The 23639-nt window shown below is 38.0% G+C and overlaps 2 pseudogenes; both read right to left on the bottom strand.

Annotated features, from left to right (window-relative positions):
• Window positions 1-3150: 3150 nt before the first annotated feature.
• Window positions 3151-4049, bottom strand: LOC100725798 (heterogeneous nuclear ribonucleoprotein D-like; annotated as a pseudogene).
• Window positions 4050-18688: 14639 nt separating this feature from the next.
• The window catches only part of LOC111754249 (calpain-7-like), a 29699-nt pseudogene continuing 24748 nt past the window's right edge, over window positions 18689-23639 (bottom strand).

Genomic DNA, 23639 nt, shown 5'->3' with positions numbered 1-23639 from the left:
TGTGTCACTGATGCCACTGTGGTGGTGGGCTCTGCCCAATTCTAAGACGTCCTCCTGCCATGACAGCAGCTGCAGGACCCAGTCCCTAGTATTCACTGGGACTCAATGCAAATCTTCCTCTTGGGTCCACTGCATACTGCGCCGCTTGTCTTCACTGTGTTCCCAGCACAGCACGGATCAATCAGAAAACTGCATGGTATCTGGCTTTGGAGCTCCGGAGCTTCTCGCAGTCTCCTTCGGTGCAGCCAGGTGGCTTTGGCTGCTTCTCTGGGTCCCAGGTCTCAATTTCCAGCAGTTGCCAAGAGCCAATACAGCTTTTCCTCTTGGATCTACTGCTCAGTGTGTTGCTTTAAGGGTGCGGGATTTGCAGACTCTGGTTATCCGCAGCCACAGTCTCAGCACGACCTTAAATCCTCCGGCCACGTCTAGTACAGCGTGGAACGAGGCTCAGTGAGTACAGCAGGCTTCAGCTCTCCATCTGTACTTTTCCTTCCTTTTCCCAGTTTTATTTTTCCCTTCAGTTAACACCTTGGTTAATAAGAATTGTTATCCATTCGTCTGGCCCTCTCCATGTTGTCATATTCTAGCACCTAATCTGATTTCTCTGCAGAGACTCTCCACCCAGCCCCCTAGCAAGCTGCCATTTTGAAACCTCTGCTAGTCCACTTTCTAATACAGTCCTAATTCCTATCTGAAATGTTATGAGCCTGGCCTTTACTATCTACCTTTCTGTCAGTATTCCAGTTTTCTGATCTCCAACCAGAATTCACCCATCAAGCTTGGCTTATAGTACTGCAAGGCTTCTCTAGTTGGAATCTCTCAAAAATTTCAACTTTTTCTTGCAAACAAGTTCTAAAGGTTTCTAAATCATGAGGACATGTATAACTACAGCAAATATCCCACTCCTTGTACCAATTTTCTGTATTGATCACTTTCCTATCACAGAGACAAGATATCTGACAACTGCAACCTGAAAGAGGAGAGGTTTATTTTAACTCAATTTCAATGGGTTCAGTCTATGACCAGCAAGCTCCAAGTCAAAAGCAACCTGATAAAAGGGCATGGCAGAAGAAAACTGTCCATGCCATCCAACAGCACATTTAGCATCTCATAACCCAATCACCTTTCAAAATCCCCCTGCTAAGCATGAGACTTTTGCAGGACATTTTAGGTCTACAGTGGACTCTTGACTTAAAAACTCAATTTGTTCATGAGGGCTGGTTGTAACTCAAATTGGTTGTAAGCCAAGATTACTTGTCCCATAAGAAATAATGGAAATACCATAATGTGTTCTGAACTTCCCAAAGCACCCCTTAGTTAACTTTTCATAATGAAAAAAGGTGGTATAATGTGAATAATTTACAGAAACACCAAAATTTTCCTAGTGTATTCACCAAAAAATTATAAAATGCACCTTTCGTACCATACTCACTATTCAAGTCAGCATCTTTAGTTTGCAGGAAGGGAAGATAAAGTGGAAGGTGGTTATTATTCAAAAGAAGAATCCCTTTCCACAAGAACATCAGGCTTCTGACTCTCTGGTGTGTTTTCTCTCCCTGGGAAAATCTGTAGTCCATTATGACCTGCTTCTGTCTCACTGGGTCTCAGTCTTTTCAGAACTGAAAGTTGATCTAAGGTTGTCTTTTTCTGTCTTTTCTTTAATATTGTTTTAGTATGACATGACATTATCCTTAAGCAATGAATGCAATGATTGGCATTTTCTCTGTCTGGATGAATCTCCTCTACAATTCCTTATAGCTCTGTCCAGTTTTTCAGGATTTCTTTTACTTCAGAAGAATGTGGCTGCACTGATTGTTGATACTCTGATCCTCTTCAGAAAGCTCTTCAGCTGCCATCTTCTACTGCTCAGCCAGAAGTTGCTGAAGTTCCTCTGCAGATGATTTCTCTGAGTGTTCCTCTGACAGTTTACCTGCAAGCCTACGGGCTTGCAGAGTGACAATGTCATCAAACACAGGGTCAATTGAAGCTTCAGGCTCCTCTACAGAGCCTTTAAAGTTTCTCTCCTGTATTATTTCAGGTCATATTTCCTTTCAGGCTGATCCTAGTGTCCACACAGGGACATTGGTGCAGGATTTCTCAATTAACCCCACACAGGAAAGGATGTTCTGTGTTATGTTCTTCCCAGAACTCTTTGTGTTTTGTGGTTTTTTTGTTTGTTTGTTTGTTTGTTTGGTACCAGGGACTGAACTCATGACCTTACACTTGCTGAGCAGGCACTTGTGCCACTGAGCTAAATCCCCTTTTCCAGAACTCTTTGAGGGTTAAATCTGTATCTGAGACCTTCTGGAATCACTTCATGCACAGTTCCTTGATGTGTACAGTAGCTTCTAAAAGTTAGCTGTAACCTATTGGTCCATAGGCTGCAGTAGAGGAGTTGTGTTAGGTGGGGAGAACTTGACTGAGAGCCATAGGAATTCTTCAGCCAGTTCCTCTTCCAGATCTCATGTGTGAGCAGAGCACATCAATGATGAGAAGCCTGAGTGGTGAGCCTTTGTCCTGTAGATATTACTTAACAGTAGAACAGAAAACCTCTCTGACCCACTAAAGAAAAAGTACTATTCCCCAGGCTTTTGCATTGATCTTCACATAACTCCAAGCCTGTTCTGTTTGACTTTATGTTTTCTGAACACTCTTAAGGGTGTCAGAGTGATAAACCAAGAGAGGCTTTAACTTGAGATATCACTCACATTGGCACATGGAAATGAAGTGAGCCTACCCTTCATAGGCTTGGATCTGGATCATCTCCTGGATAATGTATGTCCTCCTGGAAATTTTCTTCCAGAAAATACCAGTTTCATCTTAGTTGAAAACTTGATAAGAGCAAAAGCCATTTCTCTATGTCATAATTTTGAAGTGGTATATGTAATTTTCTTTTTTTCACATAAGCATTTATTTGGTGTATATCATGATAAATCATACAAATAAAATTTGTATAAACACAAATCCATGGAGTCATAACACAAAGCAAAAGACTAAAAATGAAGAAAACTAATTGAAAGCTATATACAGTTGGACACAGTTGTGTCTTATACACTAGAAAACCTTTTATTAGAGCAACAGAAGACCAATCTTCAGTATGATCCTGGAAGATTTCTGTCGCATCTCCTGTTTTCTCTGATGTCTTCTTCTTTAGTATGGTTGATAATTATTTTGGTGATTGCCACCTCCTCAAGACGTCTTCCTGTAAGTGCTCTATTGACCACTACAGTCTGAGCATGCCTATCCATACCACAGTTCCCCATTATACATACAGTCATATCTGAAATAACCAGTATAGTTTTGAGCACCACCATAGGCACTATTGTGATTTCTATGTCTTTGATCATAGTACTTATTAGATCCTTGAGTCCAGTTTTGGCCCTGAGCTCTGCCATGACTTCTAGTTCCCCTTCACCTCCCAGCTGCAGCGCCCCTTCCTCCTTTTCGTTGTTCTGTTGCTGCCAATGTACCTTTTTGGGTTGTACAACTCTGATTTTGCAGTTTCCAGAACCAATTTGGTGGTATCTGCTTTCTAATAATCTCTTGACTGGCTCTTCATCTGTGTATGTGATGAAACAAAATCCTATCCTTTCACTTACTTATGTACCCATAGGAAGTTCAATATTTACAATCTATCCAAAGGCTTCAAAATATTCTTTAACTTGTTCTTTAGAAGCATCTGGGCTCAATCTACTCACAAACAGCTTTTAGGGGGTTCTTTCCCTTTTAAAGCATTGGCCCTTTTGGAGTCTATCAGTTTGCCTCCAGTTTGTGCTCTTCTAGTTCCAAAACCTTAATGCTAGTAGCGTCTTTGAAAAGCAAAAATCCAAATCCTCTTGATCTTCTAGTGACTGGATTGATTTTAATTGTGTAATCTACAAGTTCCTCAAATTGAGACAAATACTCCATCAGATCTTTCTTGCTTATATCCCAGCTCAAGCCTGCAATGAACATTTTACCATCGTCCTACTGGTTCTTGTTTGCATTGATCTTGGACCCCGGGTAAACTCCTCCATATTGCTAATCTTCTTCATGTTCTCCATAGTAGCAGAGCCGCGGAGGAGGGGCAAGCGGGCGAGTGTGGTCTGGGTCACAGGGGAGCACTGCAGGAACTGGATTTAGAATGGCTGTGGAAGAGCAGCGTGTAATTTTCATCAATCTCTTTATCAGCCCTGGCTGCTTCACCATGACCACTTATGCTATGAACCTCAGTTCTCACTTTCAAAATTGTGCAACCACCCTTTCTGCCATGAAATCTCACCATTATCACTCATTGATGGACTATCTTTTATGAGATCTGCATTTGAGCCTTTGCTTTTTCACAAAGCAGACTCAGACCATAAACTGCCATCTGCCTTATGTTTATTCACGCTAACAGTAGCCTTTCTACCTCATCTATCACTGTTGATCTTGACTAATTTGAGTAACACCTTGAGCAACACTAGCTTCCTTATACAGATCTTTTCCCTGTAGTATTGTTGAGCTGGTGGATTTTGACACGCTGCACATGTTAGTGAGATCAGTCACGTGAATGCTACTCTCATATTTCTCCACAGTTTCCTCGTTATTAATTGTGATTGCTTCCTTTCCTTTCCTTTCTTTCCTTAGCTTCTTTTAATTCTTAGCTTTTTGGGGGCCATTTTGATAGCAGTAATCATAGCAATTATATAAAGCACTGACCAAAACCATGTCCACAAACACGCACATCTGGATTCTAACACTTACATTCTCTTACATACGGCTTTCTAACATCAGAAGAATCATTGTTTATAACTGCACAGGCACTGGTCATAACTCAGGACTTTAGTCATCAGCTATACCTAAAATTCCAGGGGTAACCCAGGGGGTTCATACGTGAGGCTGGTCAGTACTTGAAGGTCCTCCATGTATAATTAAACTCTTGCACTCCTAGGTATAGGCAAAAAATTAAATCATTATACTAAAAAGATTCATGCACTCCTATGTTTCTTGTAGCACTTTTCACAAAAGCTAAGTCTTGGAACTATCCTAGGTACCAACCAAAAGAAGAATGCATAAGAGTGACCCATATACATGCCAGAATATTATTCAGCTCTAAAGAATAAATTCTTGTCATCTGTAACATAATGGAAGGAACTAGAAGGCACTATGTTGACTGAAATAAGCTCAAACACCAAAAGACAAGTACTATATTTTTTCTCTCATACTTGGAAACTAAAAGAAATCAACCTGAATGTAGAATAATGATTAATAGAGTAGGCATAAGGGGGATAAATAAAAGCAAATTAGTTTTGATGAGTACACACTGTATGCATGTGTGGTGATATCACACTGAATTTCAATATGTGTAATTAATATACTAATAATAAAGTAAGATATAAAAATAAATCAAAATATGTATAACCCACTACCCACCAATTCCATTTCTAGGGCATTCCAAAGAGAAACAAATATGTATGGTCATGAAAATAAATGTATAAGAGTCTTCAAAACAGCATTATTCAAAATATCTTATTTCTGGAGACAGTTCAAATGCCCATCTAGTAGAATGATCACACCACTGTACAGTCATACAATGGAATATTACACAACAAAAAGGGTTGAACTGCTGCCATGTGCCACAACATGAATCAATCTCAAAGAAATAATGTTCAATGAAAAATTTAGAAATAAAATAGTACTATAATAATTCCACTAATCTTTTTTTTTTTTGGTCTTTTTCTTTTTTATCGGTACCAGAGATCAAACTCACGACTGCCTGCTTGCAAGGAAGGCGCTTATGCCGCTGAGCTAAATCCCCAGCCCCTAATAATTCCACTAATCTAATGTTCAAAAATAATCGGGTATATTATCTGTGGCTAAAAGGGTATTGTAGGAAAAGAAGCCATGACTTCTGGGTGCTGAAAATGTTCTTTATAATAATTAAAATATTGGGTCATATGCGGTTTCCTTCCAAAAGCAGACCTTAAAACTGAAAGCAAGGAGAACCAGCAGCAGCTCCTGAGATCCACGCCATGTTGGAACTTAGGACACTGGCAAGCCAAGCAAGCACCTCCCCTCCCTGGTAAGTGGTGGTGGTCTGGTAAACTGCAGCCCTCCCAGCGGGGAGAACCAGCAGCAGCTCCTGAGATCCACGCCATGTTGGAACTTAGGATGCTGTGAAACCAAACAACCAGCCTGCCTCATTGCTAAGCAATAGTGAACCTACTGATGATGCTGATGCATGACTTAGAGCCAAATATCCCATTCCCCTATCCCCCCCCCCACTGCCCATTAGCAAATGGGAACCAGAAATCTGAGTGTCTCCTGAGAGGTTGACATAGCAAATAAGGGGGACTTCCTTCTACCATCTCTTTGAAGGCAAATATTTTTATTACTGTTTTGCTCTTTTCTGATTAGTGGTACTGCTTTATTCAATATTCTGTTTTAATAAGTTCTATAGTGTTCTATATTTCATCTCATTTTGATATACGTGATTGAAAGAACAACTATTATAAAGATAACAAAATATACTGTGATACCTATTACTATTATCCCGGTAACCTGCTGTGAAGTTCTGTACCAATTTCACTGTATGATCTTAGTTGGCTTTATTCTGTCTTGTTCTGTTGTATACTTTCAAAATAAAATTAAAAGACAGGATAAAACAAAAAATAGAAGAAAATAATAAAGATCAGAAAACACAATCCCTTATCAAAATGCCACACCATTTTTCATAAAAATTAACATTTTGATTCTTACATTTCTGTAGAGATACAAAAGACTCAGAACAGTCTAAATAACTTTGATAAAGGAACAAAATTAGAGCGCCAATCCTCTCCAACCCCACGATTTATGATGAAGTTACACCAATCAGGACAAAGGGCATTGATACCAAGACAGACGAACCACCAAGGTACCAATATGAAGTCCCAGAATAGATACCCACGTGACAGACAATTGATTTCTGGCAAAGATGGAAAAGCAATTAAGTGGAGAAAGAATTGTACCTCCAATAAATATACTGGAACAACTGGATCTTTACATGCAAAAACCCAAATCTTATAGCACATCAGAAATTTCTTAAGACATCCAAAAGTCAACTCAAAGTGGCTCGCAGTGGGTTAAAGTGAAGGCAGGTGTGACCTGAGTCATCGCTTTGGCTGGGGTCTGTTTTCTCTGGGACAAGATGTAGAAGAGAAGACAGAACCTACCCAGGTGTTAAGCGAAGGGAGGCATTGAATTTGCTTCTGAACAGGCCACTTGGACAACAAAAGAGGCCATTATGCTTCTTAAACTACCTTAACTATTTTTATATGCATATACATAAACAAATATATGATTTTTCTATCAGCTTGTCACGCTGATGAAGCAATACAATGCTTACACATGTGTGTCTTATCTATTTTATTAATAAGTATGTTCTCAAGGCATATGTGTTTACTTATAAAAGTGTCTAGTTTATCACTCTTTATGGCTGAGGAGTATTCCATTGTACAGAAATACCACATCTTTTTTATCCATTCCTCAGTTAATGGGCATTTAGGTTGTTTCCAAGATCTAGCTATTATAAACTCTGCTGCTATAAACATGGGTACACATATATCACTGTGGTATGACGTTTTTAATTCTTTTGGGAAGATAGCCAGAAGGGGAGTAGCTGGATCAAATGAGACCTTGAGTTCTAGTTTTTTGATTTCCACAGTGGTTACACGAGTCTGCACTTCCACTTGCAGTGGAGAAGGGTTCCTTTTTCCCCACAGCCCCTCCAGTATTTGTTATTGCTTGATTTCTTGACAATAGACATTTCTTCTAGGGCGAGGTGTAATCTCAGAGTTGTTTTAATTTGCATCTCTTGAATGATCAGTGATGTTGAACATTTTTTCACGTATTTATTTTACAGTGTGTATTTCTTCATCTGAGAAGTGTGTGTTCATCTCAGATGCCCGTTTTTGGATTGGGTCTTTAAATCTTTGGAGGACTGATTTAAGTTCTTTATGCATTCTTGATAGTAATGCTTTATCTGAGGAACAGATGACAAACATTTTCTCCCATGTTGTGGGTTGTCTTTTCATTCTGGTGGTGGTTTCTCTTGCTGTGCAAAAGCTTTTCAGTAGGATGAGATCCCATTTGTTGGTTCTTTGCGATAAGTCCTATGCAATCTGGGAAGACAGTTTTTCCAACACGATTTATTAAAGAGACCATCCTTCTTCCAGTGAATGTATCTGACAAATTTGTCAAAGATAAGGTGGTTTAGTGTGCCTGGAGTTGTTTCTGCATCTTCTAATCTATTCTACTGATCTTCAGGCTTTTTTTTTTTTTTTTTTTTTTTTTTTTTGCCAACAGCACATTGTTTTTATCACAGTAGCTTTATCGTATAATTTCAAGTTAGGGATTGTGATGTCCCGTCTTGTCTTTGTTGCCCAGGACTGCGTTTGCTATTCTAGCTCTCTTATGATTCCAGATGAATTTTAGGGTTGTTTTCTCTAACTCTGTAAGATATGATATTTGAATTTTCACTGGCATTGCATTGAATCTGTATAACCGTTTTGAAGGTCTGGCCATTTTCACTATATTGGTTCTTCCTACCCAAGAGCACAGGATATCTCTTTATTTTCTGATATCCTCTTCAATCTCCTTTTTCAGAGTACTATCGTTGTCAATACAGGGGTCTTTTACATCCTTCATTAGACTGATTCCTAGGTATTTCATTGTTTTAAATGCTATTGTGAAAGGTATTGTTTCCCTAATTTCTCCCTCAGTGGGTTTGTATTCGTGTACAGGACTGCTATTGACTTTTGAGTGTTGATTTTGTAGCCAGCTACCTTACTGAATTTGCTTATTAAATCTAGAAGTAAGTAATCGATGTTGACATTAGGACTTCATAAGTAAGACTTTAATTTGGGGCATGGCACCAGGTAATGTGGGTGGGACACCAGGAAAGGTATAACAGGAAAGGAGAGAAAGTCAATTCAAACAAACAGCGAGGTGTATGTATGTGTTATAGTGTCAGCAGGTGAGTTTTTACCCATTTTACACTCCATGTTACATTTTTGTACATTTATAATTTGTTTTATTAAATGTTTTCTTTTGATTTTTCCCCATAGAATTAGATTAGCTCAATTAGGTATAATGTCACATGCATGGGAATCATCCAGTGACCCACTACAAATGATGACTTGGATCATGTAAGCCAGAGAATATGTCAGTGAGACACAGCAAGATATGACAGGCAGAGAAGTAAACAATGAAGACCTTGTTTCAAGTGAAGAAGAAAACAATAATCTAAATAAATATTTGACTAAAAATGCTATAAAATGGTCACATAGATTTGAATGATCCAACATTAGGATAAGCATGGAAAATGTTATTAGGGATGCCAGGGATGAAACCTGTTCAACAGAATGCCAACACCATGATACACTGCTGTAATGTATGATAATCTACAAGTTGTTGTGAGATACACTACAATGAAATACAAGTAAAACGTTCTATACGTATCAACAGATACGCAAGAATATATTGATCATGATACCTTACTATCTGAACTAAAAGCCTTCACAGCAGGATTTTATCATTCTAATCGTCAGAGTCTAAAGGACTTATGGAGAAGTGACAGATGTGGCATTGAGATTTTAGAACAATAATGACACTCAAAAGATTTGGTTTCCTTTAAAATTGCCTTTTTTTTTTTTTTTTTTTTTTTTGGTAACAGGAATCAAACTCAGGACCTTATGCTTGCCAGGCAGGTGTTGTGCCGCTGAGTTATATCCCCAGCTGAAATATTTTGATGACAAAAAGACCTACCAGGAAAGAAAAACAAATCAACAATTTGGCTGTTATTCGCTCATTTTTTGAAAGCTTTGTTTTGAACTTTCGAGCAATTTGTACACCATCTCAGTACATGACAATTGATGGACATTTCATGGCTGTGTTTGCTTTTAGCAATATATGGCAAATGAATTTCTATCTTAGTTATTTTTCTCATTGCTGAGACAAAATACCCAACACCAATGTTAAACAGGTAAGAGTCTATTTTGCTCATGGTTTGTATAGGTTTCGGTCCATATCTGGCTGGCTTCAAGGCAGAGTGGCACATGGCAGAGAGGAGCCAATCATGGCACCCACATGCTAGCAAAAGCAACACAGGAAGAAGACAAGCCTTTTTCTGCCCCTTATATGTGTCCAGGATACCAGGATTTGAGTGGTGCCTAACCGATTAATGCACTATGTTAGTAATCACACACTCTGGATCAATATCACACACTCTGGATTCAGCCACCTCTGAAAAAGCTCCACCTGTGACCTCATGAGGCTTTAGGAGGATGTCTAAACTCAGCCATAACACTTTCCAAATATAGTATAAAAATATGTGCCCCGGTAGATGTAAAGACATTTTACATCTGGAATGGATTTATTTATTTATTTTTGGTACCAGGAATTGAACTCATGACCTCATGCTTGCTAGGCAGGCACTTGTGCCACTGAGCTAAATCCCCAGGCTACATCTAGAATTTAGAAAATCAGCTACCACGTCTTTCTTTGTGCAGTAACAGACCATATTGTGAACAAACGTCATAATTATTTCAAAAAGTAATTGAAATGTCACATTAAACAAGTGCTTCACTAGTTACCCATTGATGTTACATTTACTAGGAGAACACCAGTTGACCAGCAGAGGATCTATTTGCATGAAAACAGTGGAGATTCCTGAAAAAATATTGTAAATTCACAATAGACAAATGTAAAGTAAAATCTTTGGATTTCAAGCAGACGTAATGTTGGCCTTACATATAGTGAAGACAAACAAAGTAACAGTGATGCTGCCAATGCTACACTATGATAATCAAGCTAATAGTGAAGTTGGGTGTGGCACTGACGGTGAAGAAGTGCACGCCTGTAATTCCAGCCCTTGGGAGGCTGAGGCAGGAGGATCCTGGGAGTCCAAGGCCAGCTTGGCCTGCACAGTCCAAGTAACAATTTATCTCAAAAAATAAAAATAAAAAAACTGACAATGAATGCTCAACACAAATGAATATATTATTTGAAATGGTTTCAGGGTCAAGAATGAGATATGAGAATAAATGAATTCTGACGGTATATGCCTTGTATGGAGTCTTACGAGTCTTTTCCTACTAAATAATCTCAATTTGTCTACACTAGTTCTGTCATTGCTTAATTTCCTAAGACACAAACTGTGGCTTCATACATAGAAGAATGGTAAGAAACAGACAAAAAAGAAAACTGACCTTTTAAATTTTCCTGCACTTGTATACTATATTAGGAACCTCCTGGCAAAACAGAAAGACAAAGAAGTGACAAGTATTATCTGCCAGAAAAGATAAGAAAGCAAAACACACGTGCTATTAGTGTAAGCAGCACTTGTGCGTGAAACATGTCATGTGTAAAGACTGTCTTAGTCATCATCATTGAAGTGAAGATTGCTTCAGTGGAATTTGCCCTTCCCATGAGCCAGCAGCAGCCAGGGGGGGCCAGGAAGAGAAACAAGGAACCAATTCCTGCACTCATGAGCCAGCCAGTGCACAGGCTGGGAGTCAAGAAGAGTGGCCCTCTGCCGCTGAAAGCAACCAGCTGATTCAGGGGGACAAACGCTGAGTTGATAGTAACTGAGGTGCAAAAACAATTTAGTGTTTGATTGACTGTGTAGACCTAATGCAGGTAGTCTGAGCATCTGCTTCAAGGGTAACAATATGCACTATATCAACTATGGGGGATTTCCTTCTGTCTTGTTTTAGTGTTTTGTTTTGTTTTCTTGAATGTTCTGTTTTGATTGGCCTTATTCTGTTTTGTTGGATTTTATTATATCTGATGATATGGGCAGCAGTTTTGAAGATAACAAGAGACATTATGGTAATCATTGTTGGTTTCCAATTATCCTGTTTTTGAAGTACTGTATCACTTTCAGTTTTGTTTTGAATGATTTTATTGTGCCTGCTTTGCAAGTGTGCGGTTATGAGTTCGATCCCTGGTACTGACAAAAACGAAAAAGACAAAAAAAAAAAAAAAAGATTGTTTCTGTGGTAGTTTTATTTGTATTTTCATTGTAATTTATATAGGGGTTTATTTCTGGAGTTTTTTTTTACATTTTGTAAACAAGTAAATAGTTGATGTTGAAAATATTGCTGTTTAAAACACTCATTATGTTTTAAAAACTTAATATTTTACTTCATTGATATTTTCCTGTTAAGTACACATGATATAGTATAATAAAACTAATAAAATTAAAATAAATAATTTATCAATAAAAATACTCCTAAAAAGGGAATGCAGGCATCATATACCCACTTTAATGCTTCTTTTTAGGAAATTTACCATGTTGCCTCATTAAACCAGAACTTCACATGGCATTTGTAATCTAAATAATCCTTATCCTTCTGTAAGGGCACAGTTATAGAATAGCAAACTCAAGGATATTTTATAGCAAGATAAAAATCAATTTGCGGCCTGTAACTATGCTCCTGTTGCTTGTCACGTAGTTGACTGCTAAATTAAGTCAGCTTTGAGTGTTTGCATCCAGCTGCTTCTTTTGGATAATGTGCTGAATCACCTCAGTTGGGTCCAGCTCATGTGTTTCCTTTACTTAGAAAAATCCATGTTTTCCCAACTTGCTTTAAGGACTTCATGCTTTAGACAGACTGTCCAGTCAGGAACACATTTAACTCTACTGACCCCACTCAGATCCCCTCCCCGCCTTCCAAAATGTTCCTACCTGTGACAATTTCTTCTAAGTAAATGTTTGTTTGCTTGACAACATATGAATCAGTGCATGTAACCAATCCTGTAAACCCTGACATCAGCCTTGTACTTTCTGCTTTCAAGCTGTGTTTAAACTGAATTCTAAGCTGATTCATGATTAGTGATCTGAAACTGATTCTCACCAGCCCGCTGGCGTGAGATCAATAAACGTTCCCTTCCTGACTCCCTCAGCTCAGCCTTCCATTTGGTTCGATACTGGTTTTTCTGCAACACTTCCGTACTTTGGGACATCATTCTTTCCTTGAATCTTCAAATTAAAGTAACTATGGGAAAAGAGGCCCAATGAATTCCATTAAACAAAGTTAGTTCCATTACTTGAAAACCATAATTAAATAATTTCTATCCTTCTCAACTTCTTGTTGAATTAAAATTATATTAATAACCATAATAAATGTTTTATATGAAAATAATTATACACAGCAAAAAATGGTAATGAAATACTAAATTTTCCCTACAAAGAATGAGTTTTAAGTTTTCTTTTATAGCCTTTTTTTCTATGAAGTGAATTTTATGCAGATTCAAGTTTATGCATCACAACTGCATTCTATGTTGTTTTTTGCTGCTATTCATGTTATTTTAAAATTTGTAGATAAAGCCAGAGTGGCTTGTTAAGTCATTTGTGCATTTCTAATTAGATGTTCTCTGATTAATCTTTGTCAGAACTGGATTATAATATTGCTAATTTGGTTCTTCCACAAACTTTACACACTGTATACTAACTACATAGACTATGGAGTGAGAACAGAGCAGAGAACAATATTAAGCATTTTCTTTTATGTCGTCTTCAAATAAATGTACTTAGGCTAATTGCATTTAGTCTTTATGATTTTAATTTCTTTTTCTCATTAATTCTAGATCAACAGTGTTAGAACATTGGCACAGTGTTAATAGAAGTGGTGAACATACACATTTTGCCTTGTTTCTAATTTTAAGAGAAAAGCAAAAAAATATCATTTGGTGTGATTCTAGCTATAACTTTTTGTTGTTGCCTTTTATCAAATCAAGGATATTTCTTCTATCCCTTACAGGAATTTTTATGTCACAAAGAGATGTTGGAAATACAAATCTTTAATTTGTATTTGTAAAATGAACATATAATTATTCTTATTGCCTGTTATTATAATTAATTATGCTATTTGATTTTTAGATATTAAGCCAATATTCTAAAATATTAAGTCAGTATTCCTTTCCACATGTTCCTGATATAATACTTTTCTATGTATTGCTAGACTACTTCTGTGAAGACTTTTTATTGATTGATTGTTGTGAAGATTATTTTTGAGTCTGAGTATATGAGTAATTTTTGTTGCCTTTTTTCTTGACATTTCTTTTTATCATTAAGTTTATTTGTACAGTTTAGATATATATATAATGATCACATTCATCATATGTAACTTGTGCCCATACATGATGGACCTTGTAATTTTTTTTTTATACCGGGGATCAAACTCACGACCTCACGTTTGTCAAGTAGGTGCTTATACCACTGAGCTAAGTCCCCGGTTCTATTTGTAATCTCTAAGACTTTGGTGTCAGGGACATGTGTCCCCAGAAAGTAAATTAGGTGCTTTCTTGATCTTTCTCAAACATACTATAGAAGATTAGTTTTTGTTTGTTGGGTTTTTTTTTTGATACTAGAAATCAAGCTCATGACCTTATACTTGCCAGGCAGGTGCTTATGGCATTGAGCTAAATTCCTGGTCCCAAAATTTGATAAAATTCCCTAAGCTTTCTAGGCCAGGCGTTTTCTTCATTGGACAGGGATTTAAAAACAAATGTTAGTGTTTATTTTTACTTCCTTTATTATTTATTTTTTTTTAAAAAAACAAATTACCAGCTGGGTGTGATGGTTTATGCCTGTAATTCTAGGTCTTGAGAGGCAGAGGCAGGAGGATTTCTGTGAGTTTGAGGCCAGCCTGGGCTACATAGTGAGTTTAAGGTCAGCCTGAATTACATAGAAAGACTTTCTCTTTAAAAACAGTAACAACCGGGGCTGGGGGTTTAGCTCAGCGGCATAATCACCTTCCTTGAAAGCAGGCAGTCGTGAGTTCCATTGAGTTCGATCCTTGGTAACGATAAAAAGGAAAAAGATAAAAACAAACAAACAAAAAACAGTAACAACAACCCAAAATCAAAACCAAAAATCAAAATGCCAGGGAAAAAACCCTTCAAAAATAAATTATCACAGAGCTATTCAATGTTTGCTTTCTTCTTGTCTGTTTCAGTAAATTATGTCCTTAAGGATTTTTTTCACTTAATCTGCATTTTCAAATGTTTTGTCATAAAGGTTTTCATTATATTTTCATCTTATTCTTTTTTTTTTTTTTTGTATCAGAGATCGAACTCATCCACATGCTTGCAAGGCAAGCGCTTATGCCGCTGAGCTAAATCCCCAGCCCTTTATTTCATTCTTTTAGTAATACAGTCTGTGACAATATCCTTTCTTCTGCTATTAATATGACAACTTGATAAATTTCTTTTTTTTTTTTTTTTTTGCTGGAGAACTATCAATGTTTTCAAAACACACTTCATTATTTGTATTTTTTTGTCTTGTTATGTTTATTAATATCTTCTATTTAGGTTAGGTTTTCTTTGGTCTTTTCTCATGCTTCTTAAAATGCAAGATCATTTCTTTAAACTCTTTTTTATTGGTTAAACTTAGAAGTCCCTCTTTGCACACTTTTGGAAATCTCACATATTTTGGTAATGTTTTCATTATTCAGTTCAAAATGTTTTCTAGTTTCTCTTTTGGATATTTTATTAACCCATGCTGCATAATTTTAAAATATTTTGGTATTTTCTACGTGTCTTATTGATACTTATTCCAAATTTTATTCTACTCTAATCAGAAAATATACTCTCAGTAGATTGAAACTTCTTTTATGGCCCAATGTAAGGTCAACCATAATAAATGTTTCCTATGTATTGGAAGAAAATATACAATAAAAGTTGGTTAGGTGTAACATCCAATAGATGTATATTGGATCATGGTGGTTAGTTTTATTATTCAAATCTTCTACATCTTTAACTGACATTTATCTTTTATTCTATCAATTGCTGAGAGAGGCTATGTTAAAAAGATCTCTATGATTTTTATTTGTTTCTCTTCGTTTCTATAAATATTTCTACCATGAATTGTGAAATTCTGTTACTAGTTTCATTTATACTTAACGATTTTTATTTCCTCTTTATAACTTGTTTTATTATTATAAAATATTGCATTTATTCACTATTCCAAATATTCCCAATTCTTTTTAGTCTTCTTGGTATTTCTAAGTTTACAGTTTGCATTGTGTGTACCCTAGAGGCTTGCATGACATTTATAGCAGGGCTGTTGGCAACAGATCTACTAAGCCTTAATTTAATACCCTTATTTCATTATTTATTTAGAGACAGGATCTCACGATATAGCCCAGGCTGACCTCAAATTCTCAGCTGTCGGGTTCTGACCAAGATCCCCGATCTCCCAAACAAGTGTACGCCGAAGGTTAAATAAAAAGAGACAAATTGTATGATTTTTAGGGCTCCAGGAGGGAGCCCTTTAATTAAGCTTGAGGCTTCGAAGGTAAAGACAAAGGATTCTCTGGATCAGTCCACTTATATTAGGACCAAGGACAAAGGGCAGAGAAACTGAGGAAGGTGCAGGCAATGAGCAGGACCATGGGAGTCTCTTCAAGGATGTCTCCAAGTCATGAATCATGTCAATTTAGGAGAACCCTCTTACCACGAAGACAGGGTAGAAGTGAGACTGTAGGAGTAATCTTTGCAGCTGCAGTCTCTACCTTGTTAATTGGCGTTGGAGCCAGAGGGTCTGCAATTGTGGCCTTATCTTGCCCTTTGAGGTATCTCTGGCCCCACAGGCCACTACAGGGCTCAGCCAGGACCAGTGATTCATAGAAGTTCACTTACTAGGAATCAGCTCCCATTGCCAGGCAAGGAGCCTAGGCCTAGGACAGACTCACAGGGAAACATAGAAAGCCAATTGTAAAGTTTAAATCCTGCTCAGAGCGGCTTCGTAGTGGTCTCCACCACTCAGCAATCCTCCTGCCTCAGCGTCTCAAGTGATGGGATTGCACTCCCACATCTGGCTGCATCTTCCTTTTTCTTTCTTTATTTTATTTTTTGGTAGTGTTGGGGATTGAACCCAAGGCACTGCGCATGCAAAGCAAGAGCTCTGCCGCTAAGCTACGTCCCCAGCCCTGCGTCTTCTTTTTTAAAGGATATTTTGCTGGATGTAAAATTATAAATCAAAGATCACTGCAAGTTCAAGGCCAGCCTGGGTTATGGAGTGGCTTCAGGACCAGCCTGAACTACAAAGTGGGAGACCATAACTCAAACAAAACAGACAACCCAACAAACAAGTTGGTAGGTTGTTGTTTTTCAACACCATAAGGATTCATCCACTCTGACATGCTGGCTTACATTTATAAGAAGCCAATGGTCGTTTTGTTACCGTTGTTCCCATTTTTACAGGGCTATTTTGGTGATTTTTTTTCTTCATCTTTGGTTTTCAGGAATTTGGCTGTGACCCCATCTCGGGGTCATTCACCATTTTTGTCTTTATTCTACTTAGAATTCACTAGAATTTTTTTTTTTTTTTTTTTTTTTTTTGAGACAGGGTCTTGCTTTGTAATTTAGGCTGTCCTTGAACTCATACGTAGCCCAGGCTGGGCTTGAATTTAGGCTGTCTTTGAACTCATACGTAGCCCAGGCTGGGCTTGAATTTGCCGCGATCCTCCTGCCACAACCTTCCGAGTGCTGGGATTACACATGTGCGATTCCACACTGGCTACTATGATTTTATTATTTCTAAAAATATTCCTAAATTTCTAGAAATATTTCTAAGATTATTTCTAAAAGTATCATTTCTGCTCGGTCCAATTTTTGTAATACAAGTCATACATGCTGTATTCAGATTTTAATGGTTCACCCCTTTTTCTCTTGTTTTATTTTGGATATTTTGAGTGACCAAGTATTTAGCTCAGCGGCATAAGCGCCTGCCTGGCAAGCGCAACTTCGATCCCCAATACCAAAACAAAAAGTTGTTCTGAGCATTTATTACAAGACCCCCACAGTGCTTTATTATTTCTTCTCCACATCCTACTCTGCAGCTTCTTTGACTCTCTTTGCCCAATGCCAAAGACACAGGCGTTGGCACGGGCCCTGCGCAGACCAGCAAATGCCTTAAAGTTCTTTTCCTCCTCTTGGATGACCTGGCCTTCTGAACGGAAAAGCTATTTTGAGTAATTTCTATTGGCCTTTCTTCAGCAATTATTCCACTCTTAAGGCCAATTGATACAGTTCTGCTCTGCAGAACTTACTCTGTTTTTAAATTGCTCTTACTGTGTATTGTGAGATTCTCCATTACCCATTAATTTCATCTTTTACCTATAAAATTCAAAGTGCAGTAGGTGAGAGTGGCACATGTCTGCAAGCCCAGTACTTGGAAGGTTGAGGCAGAAGAACTGCCACAAGTTTGAGGCCAGTTAGAGCTACATAGTGAGTTCAAGACTGACCTGAGCTACGTAGGAAACAGTGTCTCAAAACACCAGTGTACACATGCGTCTCCTCCACACACACACACAAATCAAAATAATCAAAATATATTCTTTTTCCCTCAAAGTATATTCTTAATTCTAATTTTAAAAATCCTTTTCTGCTAGTTTCAATGTCTGAGTTACCTATGAATTTTTATATGCATTTTTATACCAAGTGGCCCTTACATGCAAGCCAGCTCTCTATACACAAAACCATGTAAACAGCACTTCTACATGGTTACGGTAATCATGTAAATCTGTTCTCGAACACCATGACACCCACCAGATTCAATTGTAACATGTTTTTAGATTAACCCCCTTCTGACTGTTACATTTAGCATCTTGAAGACTGGTGTTCTCAATTGAAGAGTTGGTGCTCAGTAAGAGTCTAAAATCCAGTTATTTCCTAGATTTCTCTATTGTTGAAGTTGTATTGTCTTGACAGGGATAATACTATTGAAGTCTAAGAAAAATATCTTCTTCTTGTTTAGGAAAAAAAAAATCTGGGGTGATGTTAAAGATCCCAGCTGGTATAATTTTATTTTATTTTATTTTTTATTTAAGAGGAAAAAGAGAAAAACACAAAACAAACCAAAGCGGCGTAAGGGTACACGCAATACAGAACTACAAAACAAAACAAAACAAAACAAAACAAAACAAAACAAAAAACCATAACAGTAAGAAATTACCTGCTAGTAGATTACACACTATTTTCTTGAAAATAGTTCCTCAAATCACAGTATCAAAGAACACAAGGTGGACATTCAAACAGGGATACTGCAAACAGCTGTGTTCAATGTTCCAAAAACATTGATAAAGTCAGCTATTTAACACCCCCAAACACACTTGCTGTTATATCCGTTAGAGCTCCTTTTCTTTTTTTTTTTTCCCTCTCTTTTTTACAACAAAATTTACACATCTTGGATTTTATTACTCCTTAGTGCTTATTACTTTCTTTGGGGGGGGGGGAAGAATACAGTCAAATATGGCAAAACAAAGCTGTCAGTCAATACCAAGGATAGACGTAGCACATGGTGTAGAACAGAGTACAAGTTTATCAACAATGGTTATCAATGTTGTCCCTTGTTTCCTTAAAAAGAATTGTCTATCTTATTAGATATTATAAAGTTGGACAAAACAGTAGAGAACAAGACCAATAAAACTTAGGCGTTGTAAACATTACAGGACTTCCAAAGAAGACAATAGTCAAACCAGAATGGGTATCTTAGTGAATCTTATTGTCTTCAAAGTAGTTGCCTATGTCTTCAAACTTGATACTATCATATAGAATGGAACAGAGTCTAATCAGTCAAAACAAGATCGTGGGAGTACTACAGGACTTCAAAACAAGTTAATAGGAAATCGAAAAGAGTTACTATTTATATATCCTAATTTTTTTGAATTTTTTCTTTAATTAAGACAAACATAAGAAATGACTAAATAATTTTTTTTTGAAACAATAAGGGGGAGATTGAGATAAAACAGGACATAACAATATAACAATAGAGGTCACAGCATGACTGTTTCAATAACCTAGTACTTCACCACCTTATAACCTGACTTAATAGTAGTTACCATAGTGTCTTTTTCCTTGAAATATTTGGGTAAAACTTCATATACTCTAGCTTCAAATATTTTCATATCAAGAAGCCCAGAATAAAGCCTTTCTAGTTAATGAGTGAAAACTTTATAAGGCTTCAAGGCCACCTAATGGGGAATCATGATTACCACATATTTTTATATATTTGAATCATTACTTACATTAGGGAAACTATTCGGTATTCACACATGCGAGATTGATTTATTTCACTTATGAGTATGGTCTCAAGCTGTGCCCATTTATTGATAAATACCTCAATGTGATCCAGCTGGTATAATTTTAAATTCCAGGTAATAAAATTCACAACTATGACTACCACTGGATTTTTTTTGAAAGCCATGGAGATCAGGATCTTACACCAGAAAAACTGTTAAAACCTCAAATCCAACACTATATTCCCTCCGTCCTCTTAGCTCAGTCAGTAATGGCCCTGTATTTTCTTTGTGGAATTGGTAGTTGGGGTTAGTTTTTGAGTCTCATGATAAATTCCGTTAATTATCCTCTAGCACTCACTTTCCATTGACCTGTTTTGATAAGGTATATGCTGAAGGGATCTTTGAGAAAGTAAAGCTGTATGCTGAGTACACCTGGACCCTATAATGGATTATGCTCTATTTTTCAAGTTGAGAAACCACTAATATAAAAGATAGAGGTCCCAGATGTGATCAGCATTGTATTTGTCACATGTGAGGACTGTTAGTTTGAATCCTGTCACTGTATGGAGGCAGGGCAGCTGGGTGATGGACCTTTTTTCCATCTGTCTTTTATAGATTATTGTGGTAAATCCTTCATTGGAAAAATCCCTGTTGTGTGTGTTAGGCAAACCCCAAACTGTATCGCCCCCTGGTGGACACTGCCAGTTGGTACTGTGGTTGTTGGCCAGGGTGTAGTCTTCTTTCACAAGTGTCTGTGGGGCGTTCCAGGTACTGAGAATAGAGGTTGATTCTTTAAAAAGATCGGAAGTAAATAATTCACATCATAATGTTGACAGAGATTATCTGTCAATTCCAATGGAATTTCCAATAAGGGAAAACATTCCATTCCTTATTTTGTGAGCCATTTGGGTATCAAAGTTTAAAAAGTACTTTATGACTGGGAAGTTTTTTACATCATTTTCTTCAGTTTTCACTGTGTCTTCTTTCCCAACCTAAGTGGATCCAGGAATTTTTCAGCTGGATAAATAGGAGTTTTTTGAAAACAATTTAAGCGTGTGTTGGAACCAGGTCTCACCTCTCTCTGTCAGCTTCAGGTATCGTTCCAGTTGATATAGGGAGGGGAAGCTCCTGTGTGAAATCTTGTTTTTTTTTTTTTTTTTTTTTTTCTTTGAGTCAGGGTCTCACTGTGTAGTTCGGAGTTCAGGCTGTCCTTGAACTGGATAGCCAAGGCTGGCCTCGAACTTGCAGCAGTCCTCCTGCCTCAGCCTCCCAAGTGCTGGGATTACAGCCATGCCCCACCAACCTTGACTGAGAAAGCATTTTGACAGAATTATTCTTACTGAGAGTTTGGATCTCTGAATGCTCAGCAACCATTTCCAGTATCCACTTGAGCAGTGTATGAAGATCAATATTTGAATTCGATCCTGGGAAATCATTGTCCCCTAACTTTTAAGTATGCTTTTCCTAGGAGGGATGCCAATAATTCATTTTCATTGTTGGAATAAGAACACAGTATTTCTCCCTTATGATCAAGAGGTAGACAGTTATCAATGATCACCCCTATTGGGAAACTGTTGAGGCAAAGTTTTACCATATTTTTCCAATCTGAATTGTACTTGGGTTCACCATTCTTATTCTGGCTGAGGCTAAATTATAATTAACCTTTTATTAAACTGTTTCTCATAAACTCTACTGATAGCTGGTGATGCCACTAGAGAACGATCCCGGTTCTTGCCCTCTCTGTGTTAAATTAGATACAGGGTTTATCCTAGGAGGGTTGTGGTGAGATCTTCTGGTCAGACCCACTTGAAATGTAGTTTTTGTTAGATGATAATGGTAGCTCTTACCACAGAGGGGCATTGAATGAGGACAAGGTGGGAGGGGAGGAGAAGGGGATGGAAAAAGAATGGGGATGTGTTGTGTACGTGTACCAACTCCACACGAGGAATGTAAACATTATGTACTAATAAAAAATAAAAACTGGGGAAAAAGAAAGGCCGTTTACTCAGATCAACACTCAGGAAAGGAGCATATTGTGTACTACTTACTGTTGATGTCCTGAGTGCTTCTGTTCTCTCTGTTGTCTATCACTGTCTTTGTGGATCACAGGCCTGTGGATTTATAAATGGCTGATTTTCCAGGGATGGAATTAGCTTCTAGTGGGAAATGTGTTCCCGCTGAAGGTGAATTTGGTTTAGTTATTTTGACTGGCTCTTGCAGAATGACTTTATCAAAGTTCACTCAACGCTTCTGTTCACACAGTCAAACCCTGCCTGGTGACATGAGTTGCAGGCGTGGACAGCAGCTCAGGGAGGACGCTGGCTCCTAATGAGAAGGCAAAAACAAGTTCTTTTTGGATAAAATATTTCCCATGGGTTATGGATTACAAACTGGTGGTCAGCTTAACGCCAGCTGGATTACATCAGCATGGCACTGAGCGTAGATGTCCCACCTGAGGAAAGTTGCCAGCATAAATAAAGATGTGGAGGAGAAGCTATTGCTTTGAGACATTAAGGCATTGTGGGTTCTCCTACGAGTTGCCGTTTGAGCCATTGGTTCTCCTGGAGAAGCTCTCGTCCTCACATCTAGCATTGTTTCCTGGCTCTAGAGGGGAAGACGTGTACCACTTGGTCTCCAGGATGAACTCGTCACCCTGGCTTCCTGGCATGTACTCGATTGTGCTTATCATTGGAGGAACTCGGGGCCTCCGTGTTGCTGAGGATGGCTGTGATGCCTTTCAGGACAGCCCTGGTCTTTGTTGTGAGTGTGACTTCTCGGCTCCAGTGTAGAACCCTCATCCCATCAGCACAGCTCCTTCATCCTGCTGGCATGGACTTTCTGGCTCCCACTGCTGACCTTTGGGCCTTCCCTGCATGGATCTGTAAAAGAGACTGGCGTGAGTCCTTCTTGTGGGCTCTGGACCTCTAGGTGGACAAGTGGGAGGCATTGTCATGAGCTCTGAGTCTTCATCTGGACTCATGTGGGACATTGCTGTGGGAGTTAGGCCCTTGACTAAATATTCTATGTCTTAGGTGTTGCAGATAGATTTCCTGCAGTTTCTTGTGTTAACTCTCGGTGACCATCATAAAACAATATTATAAACTCCATGTCCTGATTCTAATTGTTTTCTGCACAACCCCTGATTACAACACCCTGGTAGGCCCATGGATTCACATAGAATAAAAGAATGTCATGATCTCCCATCCTAAAATGAGTATGGAATTTCAAAGGGCCTCAAGTAATCAAATGATCTTAACAACAAAATAAAAAACCAAAACCCAACAATGCTGGAAGCCTCTTACTCCCTGTTTTCAAAACCTGTGTGTACAAAACTACAGACAATACAGTACTGGCACCAGGTCAGATCTGTAGACCAATGGAACAAAATGCAGAGCCCAGAAGTAGGTTCTTGCCATATACAGTGAAATAATATTAGAAAAGCCAGATGTGATTGCTCACATCTATAATCTCAGGCGCTTTGGAGGCTGAGGCAGAAAGATAGTAAATTCAAGAGCAGCCTGGCTATTTAGCAAGACTTTTCTCAAAATAATAAATGAAAAGGACCAACAACATAGCTCATTGGTAGAGCACTTCTGCATTCAGTCCTTGGTG

This window comes from Cavia porcellus, unplaced genomic scaffold (assembly GCF_034190915.1).
Source record: "Cavia porcellus strain 051 isolate PalLab524CR breed Dunkin Hartley unplaced genomic scaffold, mCavPor4.1 scaffold_1, whole genome shotgun sequence".
Taxonomy (NCBI): domain Eukaryota; kingdom Metazoa; phylum Chordata; class Mammalia; order Rodentia; family Caviidae; genus Cavia; species Cavia porcellus.
The sequence above is the reverse complement of the archived record's forward strand: the minus strand, read 5'-3'. Positions and strand labels throughout refer to the sequence as shown.